Source organism: Bos javanicus, chromosome 1, assembly GCF_032452875.1.
Source record: "Bos javanicus breed banteng chromosome 1, ARS-OSU_banteng_1.0, whole genome shotgun sequence".
NCBI lineage: Eukaryota > Metazoa > Chordata > Mammalia > Artiodactyla > Bovidae > Bos > Bos javanicus.
The window spans coordinates 6734953-6747300 of record NC_083868.1 but is presented as its reverse complement, the minus strand read 5'-3'; the positions used below and the strand labels follow the sequence as shown (position 1 = coordinate 6747300).

General features: G+C 40.1%; 1 protein-coding gene across 11 annotated transcripts in view; it reads right to left on the bottom strand.

Moving 5' to 3' along the window:
* Positions 1 to 12348, bottom strand: part of GRIK1 (glutamate ionotropic receptor kainate type subunit 1) — a 467817-nt gene that overhangs the window by 152194 nt on the left and 303275 nt on the right. The gene's annotated exons all lie outside the window — the stretch shown is intronic.

The window sequence follows — 12348 nt, the reverse complement described above, 5'->3', positions numbered from 1 at the left end:
TACTGATGTGGTTGAAAGCTCCCAATTACCTCACCTACTTCCTCAGTGGCTCAATGGTTCAGTAGGTAAAGAATCTGCCTGCAATGCAGGAGACACAGGAGAAGATGCCAGTTCAATCCCTGGGTTGGGAAGATACCTCGGAGGGGGAAGTGGCAAACCACTCCAGTATTCTTTCCTGGAGAATCCCATGGACAGAGGAGCCACAGGCTATACCCACAGGCTCTACGATCTGTGGGGTTGCAGAGGGTTGGACACGACTGAGCACTATCACACACAAGCACAAATGGGTTACTTTTCCTCTTACTTCCAGAATCACTTGTCCTGAGCACCTGGTGGGTAACTAATAGAAAAAACTGAGCACACTGACTTGTGCATTTGTTCCTCTTCACAATAACCCTATGAAGAAAGTGTTATCATCTTCATTATTTCATGTATGAAAATCAAGGCTCAGAGCAATGAAGTAACTTACTCATGGTTACAAAGATAGGAGGAGCCATGGATTCAAACTGCCTGTGGGTCCAGCTCTCCGTCTTTCCATGTCACCATCATGCATTGCAAATACAAATTTGCTGATGCTTGAGGGAACAGGTATAATTTTGGATTATTTGATGGGATGGGGAAAAAGTTGAAAGAGGTACCCAATCTCCTTTCTTCTTTAGGCTGCTTGCAAGTCTCTCCTGTATTTTTTTTCCCCCTATTGCCCTCTTGCTTTATAATCAGGTTTTTTTTTTTGTTTTTTTTTTTTAATTTGAGCATGGCCACAAGGGAGATCAACGTGGGCTTTAAATAAAATAAGCAAAAATTTTAAGAATTTCATTTCATCTGCTGCCACAAGCTGCTCTTTTGTTCTTTGCTAAATGGAATGTCTGTCTTGAAGTGCATCTTCCTATCATGATGACTTATACACATTAAGAGACTTTAAAGTTGAATGCTTTCTCTCCCTTCATTCATTCATGTTTATGGGAAAACATTTCCTGGCTGTTCACTGTATGCCAAGTACCACACTAAAAGTTGGAGACACATGAACACATCTTGCTTTAAGGTCTTCACAGCCCATAGAAGGATTTAATGCCATCAAATCTTGTGATGTACATGGACATTTCTTATTACTTAATTTCATAAATTATGACCCAAGGCTAATTGGGGCTGGACCAGCTTACTCAACCTTGTGTTAAGGTTTGCTATTATTCAGTCACTAAGTCATGTCCAACTCTTTGTGACCCCATGGTCATGTCCAAAGAGTCATGTACAACTCTTTGCTTCCCTGTCCTCCACTATCTCCCTGAATTTGCTAAAGCTCATGTTCACTGAGTCAGTGATGCTATCTGACCATCTCATCCTCTGCTGCCCTCTTCTCCATTTGCCTTCAGTCTTTCCCAGCATCAGGGTCTTTTCTAATGAGTTGGCTGTTCTCATCAGGTGGCCAAAGTACTGGAGCTTCAGCTTCAACATCAGTCCTTGCAATGAGTATTCAGGGTTGATTTCCCTTAGGATTGACTGGTTTGCTCTTTTTGCTGTACAAGGGACTCTCAAGAGTCCTCTCCAGCACCATAATTTGAAAGCATCAGTTCTTAGGTGTTCAGTCCTCTCTATGGTCTAACTCTCACATCTGTACATGACTACTGAAAAAAACATAGCTTTGACCATAAGGAGTTTGTTGGCAAAGTAATGTCTTTACTTTTTAATGCACCATCTAGGTTTGTCATAGAATTCCTTCCAAGAAGCAATTGTCTTCTAATTTCATGGCTGCAGTCACCACCTGCAGTGATTCTGGAGCTTAAGAAGAGAAAATCTGTCCCTGCTTCCACTTTTTCCCCTTCTATTTGCCATGAAGTGATGGGACCCGATGGCATGATCTCAGGTTTTTTAACATTGAGTATGGCTACTGGGTGGCAGATCCAGGGCATAAAGCCAGGTCCACCTCTGACTGCTTAATAAGATCAAATATTTAACTGACTGAGTGACTAACTAACTACATAAATAATTATCTGTGTAAATAAATAGAGAGAAAAAAAGAACTTTAGACCAGCATAAAACATTGAGCCTTTATTTGGCAAATGAGTCCATTAATAAACAGGCTCCCTCCTCCTCCAAAAAAGTAACTGTGAGCTTTCACAATTGTTTCATAAAAGAAAGTTTTTAATACCAATAGAAGAGAAAGGAGAACTCAATACAAAAGACTAGCTTTTAATTGGACTAAATTTATCTTTTGGAGAAACTCACTACTAAACCCTAATTTACTCATTTTGTCCATATACAGGTGAATTTCCCTCAGGAAAGAGAGGATCAGCAGATTTAAAGATTACAGACCCAAGATGTAGAAAGAATAAAGGGCAAGGAAGGGGAGGTTTATATTTATCTTCCAAAGCAATTGTTTGCTTTCAAAAAAGAAAAAAACAACCTTTCTGCCCTCATTAACAAACAGCAGAATTTACAATTCAAAAGGCTTTTTTAGTTCACAGGAGACAAAAATTTAGAGAAAGCCTTCCCTTTTGTTTGCATTTTGCAGCAATCCATTAATTGTTTACATTTCATTGTAAAGAAGTTAAAACTTGTTTTTAAACTCGTCATTACTTCAGGGAAAGATAATTGATTTGAACTGCTGCTGCTGCTGCCAAGTCGCTTTAGTCGTGTCTGACTCTGTGCGACCCCATAGACGGCAGCCCACCAGGCTCCCCCGTCCCTCAGATTCTCGAGGCAAGAACACTGGAGTGGGTTGCCATTTCCTTCTCCAATGCAGGAAAGTGAAAAGTGAAAGTTCCATTGATCTATATTTCTGTCTTTGTGCAAGTACCATACTGTCTTGATGACTGTGGCTTTGTAGTAGAGCCTGAAGTCAGGTAGGTTGATTCCTCCAGTTCCATTCTTCTTTCTCAAGATAGCTTTGGCTATTCGAGGTTTTTTGTATTTCCATACAAATTGTGAAATTATTTGTTCTAGCTCTGTGAAGAATACCCTTGGTAGCTTGATAGGGATTGCATTGAATCTATAGATTGCTTTGGGTAGTATACTCATTTTCACTATATTGATTCTTCCAGTCCATGAACATGGTATATTTCTCCATTTTTAGTGCCCTCTTTGATTTCTTTCACCAGTGTTTTATAGTTTTCTATATATAGGTCTTTGGTTTCTTTAGGTAGATATATTTCTAAGTATTTTATTCTTTCCGTTGCAACAGTGAATGGAATTGTTTCCTTAATTTCTCTTTCAGTTTTCTCATTATTAGTGCATAGGAATGCAATGGATTTCTGTGTGTTGATTTTATATCCTGCAACTTTACTATAATCTTTGATTAGTTCTAGTAATTTTCTGGTGGAGTCTTTAGGGTTTTCTATGTAGAGGATCATGTCATTTGCAAACAGTGAGAGTTTTACTTCTTCTTTTTCAATTTGGATTCCTTTTATTTCTTTTTCTGCTCTGATTGCTGTGGCCAAAACTTCCAAAACTATGTTGAATAGTAATGGTGAAAGTGGGCACCCTTGTCTTGTTTCTGACTTTAGAGGAAATGCTTTCAACTTTTCACCATTGAGGATAATGTTTGCTGTGGGTTTGTCATTGGAACAAAATAGAAAGCCCAGAGATAAATCCACGCACATATGGACACCTTATCTTTGACAAAGGAGGCAAGAATATACAATGGATTAAAGACAATCTCTTTAACAAGTGGTGCTGGGAAAACTGGTCAACCACTTGTAAAAGAATGAAATTAGAGCACTTTCTAACACCATACACAAAAATAAACTCAAAGTGGATTAAAGATCTCAATGTAAGACCAGAAACTATAAAACTCCTAGAGGAGAACATAGGCAAAACACTCTCTGACATACATCACAGCAGGATCCTCTATGACCCACCTCCCAGAATATTGGAAATAAAAGCAAAAATAAACAAATGGGACCTAATTAAACTTAAAAGCTTCTGCACATCAAAGGAAACTATAAGCAGGGTGAAAAGACAGCCTTCAGAATGGAAGAAAATAATAGTAAATGAAGCAACTGACAAACAACTAATCTCAAAAATATACAAGCAACTCCTACAGCTCAACTCCAGAAAAATAAATGACCCAATCAAAAAATGGGCCAAAGAACTAAATAGACATTTCTCCAAAGAAGACATACAGATGGCTAACAAACACATGAAAAGATGCTCAACATCACTCATTATCAGAGAAATGCAAATCAAAACCACTATGAGGTACCATTTCATGCCAGTCAGAATGGCTGTGATCCAAAAGTCTACAAGCAATAAATGCTGGAGAGGGTGTGGAGAAAAGGGAACCCTCTTACACTGTTGGTGGGAATGCAAACTAGTACAGCCACTATGGAGAACAGTGTGGAGATTCCTTACTGGAAATAGAACTGCCTTATGACCCAGTAATCCCACCGGTGGGCATACACACTGAGGAAACCAGAATTGAAAGAGACACATGTACCCCAATGTTCATTGCAGCACTGTTTATAATAGCCAGGACATGGAAGCAACCTAGATGTCCATCAGCAGATGAATGGATAAGAAAGATGTGGTACATATACACAATGGAGTATTATTTAGCCATTAAAAAGAATACATTTGAATCAGTTCTAATGAGGTGGATGAAACTGGAGCCTATTATACAGAGTGAAGTAAGCCAGAAGGAAAAACACCAATACATCATACTAAAGCATATATATGGAATTTAGAAAGATGGTAACAATAACCCTGTGTACAAGACAGCAAAAGAGACACTGATGTATAGAACAGTCTTTTGGACTCTGTGGGAGAGGGAGAGGGTGGGATGATTTGGGATAATGGCATTGAAATATGTATACTATCATATATGGAACGAGTTGCCAGTCCAGGTTCGATGCACGATACTGGATGCTTGGGGCTGGTGCACTGGGACGACCCAGAGGGATGGTATGGGGAGGGAGGAGGGAGGAGGGTTCAAGATGGGGAACACATGTATACCTGTGGTGGATTCATTCTGCTATTTGGCAAAACCAATACAATATTGTAAAGTTTAAAAATAAAATAAAATTAAAAAAAAAAAGAAAAGTGAAAGTGAAGTCACTCAGTTGTGTCCGACTCTTAGAGACCCCATGGACTGCAGCTTACCAGGTTCCTCCGTCCATGGGATTTTCCAGGCAAGAATACTGGAGTGGGTTGCCATTGCCTTCTCCATTGATTTGGACACTACTCCTAATTTTGCTGGGCTTCCCTGATAGTGCAGTTGGTAAAGAAGCCACCTGCAATGCAGGAGACCCCAGTTGGATTCCTTGGTTGGTAAGATCCCCTGGAGAAGGGAACAGCTACCAACTCCAGTATTCTGGCTGGGAGAATTCCACGGATTGTGTAGTCCATGGGGTCGGAAAGAGTTGGACGTGACTTGACTTCGCTTCACTTCCTAATTCTGCTAATGGTCCTCCTATGTGTGAATGACAGCCCTGCCCAAGTCATTCAGTACTTCCAGGATTGGAGTCCAGTTGGAGAGAATGGTAAGGTGCAGGCAAACCCTGGCAAAGGTGATGGGTTTTCTAGCACACTGCAGTAGTTTGTCGTTGTTTAGTTACTCTGTCATGTCTGACTCTTTGTGACCCCATGGACTGTAGCCTGCCAGGCTCCTCTGTCCATGGGATTTCCCAGGCAAGAATACTGAAGTGGCTTGCCATTTCCTTCTCCAGGGGATCTTCCCGACCTAGGGATCAAACCCAGGTCTCCCGCATTGCAGGCGGACACTACCATCTGAGCCACCAGGAAGCCCAGGGCAAATGATGACAGCTGCTAAACTTAGATGTAGGAGGTATAGGAGTTCACTGTATATTTCTTGCCATTTTTCTCTAAGTTCAAATCTTTCTCAATAAAAAGACAAACCATGAGCCTCCTTCCTCCACTCCCACCTCCAGCAATGCAATGATGGTAAACTGCACTTGTGGTTTGAAAAGTGTTTGCTTGAGAACAGGGAGCCTGTTTATTCCCTATGAGTTTGAGCTGGGCTCTGCATGTAGAGATAAGTTTCAAAAGTGTCCAAGTGGCCAATTCTAAACACTTTCTTGGGCCATCTATCTGCTCTGTGTACTCAGACATGACACAGAAAAATGCTGATTTGCATGCACATCAACTCTGGGAACAGGTGGAGCATATGGAGGAGAAAAAAAGAACCTGCTATTTCCAGTAGAAGTTTAAAAATTCCCCTGCCTTCTCCTTAAATAATAATAAAGTTTGCTATTTGCATCGCCCCTTCTTATGAAGTATCCGACATGTCTTATAAATAGCTCAGTAAACCTCAGAAGATACCTCTGCGGTGGTTAGGTGTCAGTGCTATTTTACAGTAAGGAAAGTGAGGTAGAGGGAGGTTAATTGTTTGAATTGGCCCTGAAAATGAGTCACAGATGCCAGGCATTGCAAGAGACCTTCAAGGTCAAACCCCTCCTTGATGCATCAATCCCCTCTACACAGCTGCTGCTGAACACCTCTTAGTTTGAGAAATTTTCTACCTCACTTTTTGCAGCTCAATCCATTTTTGGACAGCTCCAGTTATATTTAATGAGCAGCAGTTCAAAGGAAAGGTACCTAGGTTTTCTGGAGTCTTAATCCAATTCTCTGTTCATTTACATGTACCACATCAGTGGATTTGATGTCATAAAAATGAATGTGATGGGACCCAAAGATAAGATCACACAGTTTAAATATTAATTTCATCTTCATGTGAACTTGGAAACATGCAAAATGGCATTTCACAAACATGTTGGTATATTAATACATCCAAAGCTAATAGGATTCTTAAGGGGATCTATATACTCTCCAGAGGGGAGGAAAAAACCAGACTGAGAAATGGAGATGGGTAAGTGAGTGGAGTACCTGGGGAAATACAGCACTTTTAAGTGCAGATATACATATGTGTGGTTTTTCAAAAGGGCATCAAAAAAGGCTAAAGACTGCCTGAAAGAAAAATTGTGTCTCTTAATGGAAAAGAGCCCCATAGAAGAATCTAGTCAAAATATTCAAGATTAACTATGTGCTACTTAGCTCCACCAGTATGTTTTGGTCCTGAATTCTGGCTAATATCAATGGTAGCTAAAAATAATAAGTCACCATGAAATATCTAAAGATTGGTTTCCTGAGCAGAAATTTGAAAATTTGAATGGGTTCTGGTCAGAGGATTAGAGTGGGTAAACAGAAAGGGTAGAAAGAGTAAGGGCAGAAGGAAAAGAACTGTAATATATAATCATGTTGGTACTGAGTGCCCAGGATTTTCCATTCTCCAACTACTTCAGGTAGGATTGTAGGAGGGTGGGTAGCAGAGTGTTTTGGCTAGCACAGGTGATCATAACAACAGAGAGATGTAAATTATGATTGCTAAGGTGAAAAATTCACTTATTCCTTTACTTGGTACTGATTATTTTTTGGCTTGACCACTTATGTCAAAATGTTTAATTTTCTTCAAGTCCAAATTTTAGACCTTTGTAGGTTCTTGCTTCTATATAGTATATTTCTATTTTCTTTGGGGAAGTGAAGGAAAATATAGGCATAACAAACCCAAGTCACTGTTTAAATATAGCCAAAGAGTAGCTATTACACTTACTTACAGGGTGGTTGAGCATTTTAAATGAGTTAATTACATTCAATAATTAGAATAGTGCATGGCAATCAGTCAGCACTTCGAGACTTTAGTCATTGTAATTTTTGCAGTTGTCATTTTTCTTGGGTTTTCTTTCTAGATTCAGTGTTTCTTTTGATCATTGACATTTTTATATATGTTAGATTATTTCAAATGAATCCTCATTGTAAAACTTTGAGAGTATGTTTTAAGTGACAGATAATACTTCTTTATTGTAGGCTGCATTTTATAAATTTCATGCTCTGATGTGTTGAAAAATGACATAAGGCAACCATGGATAAAAAAAAATCTTAAGTACTATGTTTTATGAACATATCTGGATGGAACTGACTTAACTGATGGCATCATCTAGTTCCATCAAAATCCTGAGGACCCTTGAGTTTGTATCCCAGTGTCCACTACATTCCTGAACTCCAGATTCATATATGAACTGCCTACTCCTCAACTACATGCGGAGGTCTAGACACTGCAAAATCAAAGAACAGATTTATGACTGAACCCCTGCTCCTTATTTCTCCAAACTATTTCCATATATACCTTTTCCCATCTCAGGCAAAGGTAACTCCATCCTTTGGCTCAGGCCGAAAAGCTTAGTTATCTTTGACTCCTCTATTTCTTTCATCCAGCCTACACTCCCTCAGAGCATTATGCTAGCTCAACATCAAAATACTTCCAGTATCTGACCATTCCTCACTCCTCTATTGCTATCACTTTCATCTCTTGCCTTGATTTCAGTAGGAGCCACCGATTTTATCCTTGCCTCTCTATGTCATTTTATTATACAAAGGCCAGCGTGATCTTTTTATGACATAAATTTGATCATGTCACTCGTCTTCTGAAAACTCTGCAATGGTTGCCCATTTCATGAGGAACTGAAGCTTGTTCCAATAATCTACAAAGCCCTCCATGATCTTTAATGCTCACAAGTGTGACAGAGTCACATCTTCCCTCTCTGTAATCCAACCATACTGGCTTCCTTATTTGTTGTAAATAAAGGTTTATTAGTGCAGTGCCAGTCGCTCAGTTGTGTCCAGCTCTTTGCAACCCCATGAGCTTTACAGTCTATGGAATTCTCCAGGCCAGAATACTGGAGTGGGTAGCCTTTCCCTTCTCCAGGGGATTTTCCCAAGCCAGGGATTGAACCCAGGTCTCCGGCATTGCAGACAGATTCTTTACCAGCTGAGCCACAAGGGAAGCCCAAGAATACTGGAGTGGGTAGCCTATCCCTTCTCCAGTGGATCTTCCCCACCCAGGAATCGAACTGGGGTTTCCTGCATCGCAGGCAGATTCTTTACCAACTGAGCTATTAGGGAATCCCAAAGGTTTATTAGAACACACTACTGTGGTGTTGGAGAAGACTCTTGAGAGTCCCTTGGACTGCAAGGAGATCCAACCAGTCCATTCTGAAGGAGATCAGCCCTGGGATTTCTTTGGAAGGACTGATGCTAAAGCTGAAAGTCCAGTACTTTGGCCACCTCATGCGAAGAGTTGACTCATTGGAAAAGACTCTGATGCTGGGAGGGATTGGGGGCAGGAGGAGAAGGGGACAACAGAGGATGAGATGGCTGGATGGCATCACTGACTCGATGGATGTGAGTCTGAGTGAACTCCGGGAGTTGGTGATGGACACGGAGGCCTGGCGTGCTGCGATTCATGGGGTCGCAATGAGTCGGACACGACTGAGCAACTAAACTGAACTGGACTGATACTGTTTCTGTACTGCCTGTGACTGTTTTCTTGCTACGTCAGCACAATAGTTGTGACCAAGGCATTATGGCTCATAAAACCTGAACTATAGAGTATTAGTATCTAGCCCCTTTGAGAAAAAAGTTTGCAGGCCCTTGTTCTACAGAACTGACGGTGGTTACATTTCACTAACACTGGCCGTGAGAAAGCAGAAACTGCTGAATATTCTCCACACTGATTTGGTGCTCAGCTTCTCAGCTCTTTTTGATGCGTGTCAAGGGATGGAAGCCAGGCTTCCACCAGGGGTCTAATGAAACAGAGAGGATGACCAATGAGCAGCAGTTTCCTATTGCCTAGGGTAAGTGTGGGAGTCAGAGAGAAGTAGGTGACTGATGGGAAGAACATCCCGGCAACAGAGAGAGAGAGAGAGAGAGAGGAAGCAAGGCAAAACTTCACTCCCCATAACTGTTCTCTGGGGTCTCTCTACACTTGCTCTTCTAGAGGACAGAATTCTGCCTACTAGTATATAGTGATTTGGACTTTGTCCTCAGAGACACGCACAGTGTTCCCATTGACTTCAATGGGAGTTATGGACCATTTAGTCCCATAGACATCTGCGCTGGCTTCAGGCTATTTAACAAACTCCTAAACAAATCCCAATAAAGTGCTCTCTTTAATGGGTACTTAATTCTGGTGTAAGGGCGGTGCTGAGCACACCTAAGTCCTTTCTTTTCCTTCAGGTTTAGTAAGTTTTCTCCTTTTTATGGCTTGATAATTACGGCAACCAAATCCCTGAGTCAAGCAGTATTAAACCCACTCAGAGTCAAAAGATGTCTGCTGTTATTGATCTCAGTTGACCTGTTTACTCTCTGGGTTCCAATTTAATGGCTCAATTGATTATTCATTTACATTTTTAATGTCTTTGTGAGCAAAATCATTTTACCATGAATCATCTCTAACTTAATGGGCAAACACACACTCATTTTGGATTTTTCAATTTTAGTAAGCATTTAATGAGCAACTGTGCGCAGGTGAACTCAATAGGAATGAAGAGATTTCGGTTTCTTTTTAAAGGTAATAGAAATGATGGTTCAAATTCCCTCTATGCAAAATGGCTGTCAGTTGTGGGAACTCACTCGAAATCTAAAGGGCGGTTAGGATATCAACTTTTGTATTATCATTTTGCAAATTATAGTTTTTCTCAATACAATTTGCAGTCTACAAGTTATGCCCACACCTTTAGTTAAATTAAATCCAGCTGCCACAATATTATTCATTGATTTGTTTTCCTTTTAGATGGTCCTGTTTTGCTGGAAATGGTAGAAATAATGAGAGAAAATTATGCTAAAGAATGTACTGCTGCTGCTGCTGCTAAGTCACTTCAGTCGTATCCAACTCTTCGAGACCCCATGGACTGCAGCCCACCAGGCTCCTCCATCAATAGCATTATTTTATTAACTCATGGGATTCTCTATGTACAAAGATAGACAACATGAAAGGTCTTACTATACCAGTGTACAATATAATGTATATCATAAGGCTCTTTAAGTATACGTATGGAGTTCATTTGTTAATATGTTTTCTTCCTTCACAGCAAGCAGGTGACGCTCTAAGAAGCCACTGCCACTGCCTGTGGTTTATCCTTCCTAGTAGGACTATTTTGAATTTGGTATTTATAAATTATATGTACAGTCAACTAGTTTACTTCTTTTTAAAATGAGATGAGGTATAAGAAAATACATAAATGCATATTTCCAACCACAAAAGTCTGAGAGCTGAAAATGGAAACAGAGTTTAGTGCCAAATAGAGGCTCCTTGTTCATCTTCTGAGGAACAGTATCCATAAATGCTAGTATCTGGTGAGAAAGAGTGAAAAAGTGAGATACTATTAAAAAGTTTAGAAATGTTTGGTTTGGTAATTTTTGCTGATAATTTTATTAGTCTTACTACCAAATGTATAGATTAAGGAAAGGAGATAATTTTGATTCTTGAAAAATAATTCCAGAAAGAAAATAGTATTATTCTTTCCACACGTAATTACTAAGCACTTCCCTATATACCAGGACTAGGTGTATAGTGCTAGGTAGCAGATTTTAAAAATAAGATAAAATTCCAACTTTTTGGAATTTCTAGTCTCATAAACATTTAAACAGATCATGAGAGCATGTAATATAATGCTTATATTTATAATGTGCTGTTAACTCCCAGTGTGGTCTCAGAGAGCTTTAGAAAGAAAGGGGTGTTGAGTGTGATCATGGAGAGTGGGGGAACTTACCACCTTGGAGCTTACATGGCAGACCTTCCAAAGTGAGGGGCCAGCCTCAGAAAGAAAGATTTGGGATGGACTTGGGGGTATTTAAGAAATGATGTGAGCAAAAGAGACACTGATGTATAGAACAGTCTTATGGACTCTGTGGGAGAGGGAGAGGGTGGGAAGATGTGGGAGAATGGCAATGAAACATGTAAAATATCATGTAGGAAACGAGTTGCCAGTCCAGGTTCGATGCATGATGCTGGATGCTTGGGGCTGGTGCACTGGGACGGCCCAGAGGGAGGGTATGGGGAGGGAGGAGGGAGGAGGGTTCGGGATGGGGAACACATGTATACCTGTGGCGGATTCATTTTGATATTTGGCAAAACTAATACAATTATTAAAGTTTAAAAATAAAATAAAATTGGAAGAATAAAAAAAAAAAAAAAAAAAAAAAAAAAAGAAATGATGTGAGAGAACTGGGGATGTAGCTCAGTTAGTACTTGGATTAATGAAGATGAGAATGGTTAGATGGTGAAGAGTTTTAAATTAGAAGGACTTGGACTTTCCTATGTGGGAAGTGTTACTGGCAGAATTTAAACTGCATGAAAGGGGTCTTTAACTCCAACAAGCCTCAAAATGTAAACAGAAGGCAAGAGGGGAAGGTACCAGTGAAAGAAACTTCCAATTGGGTAAGGTCAGAGAAATGTCTAGGGAGGTGCTCAGCAAGTATCTGTCCTTCACCTTAAAGTTAGCAGGTGAAACAAAACGAGCTTCATTAAGGACTCATTACCAGGGTTCCTAGTCCTTTCCC